General features: G+C 39.9%; 1 non-coding gene across 1 annotated transcript; it reads right to left on the bottom strand.

Moving 5' to 3' along the window:
• Positions 1 to 172: 172 nt before the first annotated feature.
• On the bottom strand, positions 173 to 279 carry LOC111722855. Its single transcript, XR_002771507.1, has one exon. It is a non-coding gene; the product is annotated as a U6 spliceosomal RNA (small nuclear RNA).
• Between the last annotated feature and the right edge of the window lie 540 nt (positions 280 to 819).

The following is an 819-nucleotide window of genomic DNA, read 5'->3' as shown; positions in this document are numbered from 1 at the left end:
TCATAAATGAAGCTCAATTTAGCTGGATAGAGGATTCTGGGTTGAAAGTTGTTTTGTTTTAGGAGGTTGAAGGTTGATGACCACTCTCTTCTAGCCTGAAAGGTTTCAGCAGAGAGATCTGCAGTCATTCTAATATTCTTCCCCTTGTAAGTTAATGTTGTTTTTTTTTTTTAAAAATATGGAACGCTTCACGAATTTGCGTGTCATCCTTGCGCAGGGGCCATGCTAATCTTCTCTGTATCGTTCCAATTTTAGTATATGTGCTGCCGAAGCGAGCACTGTAAGTTAATGTTTTCTTGCGTCTAGCTGCTTTCAGGATTTTCTCTTTCATGTTAACTTTAGTAAAGTTGATTATGATATGCCTGGGGGATGTCTTGTTCGGGTTGAGTTGTGCTGGGGTTCTGAAGCTGTCTACTATCTGAATTTCAGGATCCCTTGGCATGTCTGGAAAGTTCTCTTTCATAATTTCATTAAGGAGAGCCTCTGTGTTTTGTGAGGCAACTTCGTCACCTTCAGGGATTCCTATGAGGCGAATATTAGTTTTCTTCAAATTATCCAAGATCTCTCTGAGTGAGAGATCTGTCTTTGTTCTCCATCTGTCAAAATCTTTGGAAGTCTGGGTGCGTTCAAAGTCTTTGTCTTCAGTGTCGGAGATTCTATCTTCTGCCTCATCCATCCTCTGACGAAGGGATTCAACGGTGCTCTTCAAATCTGCAACCTCTTGTTTCAGAGTATCGTAATCCTTGATCATTTTATCTTTGAAATCATTAAATTCCTGGGACAGCTTTTGAATGATTTGAATTTCTAGCTCCCTCTTTT

The sequence above is a fragment of the Otolemur garnettii genome, unplaced genomic scaffold (genome assembly GCF_000181295.1).
Source record: "Otolemur garnettii isolate 467f Iridium unplaced genomic scaffold, OtoGar3 scaffold00775, whole genome shotgun sequence".
NCBI classification, from domain to species: domain Eukaryota; kingdom Metazoa; phylum Chordata; class Mammalia; order Primates; family Galagidae; genus Otolemur; species Otolemur garnettii.
The sequence above is the reverse complement of the archived record's forward strand: the minus strand, read 5'-3'. Positions and strand labels throughout refer to the sequence as shown.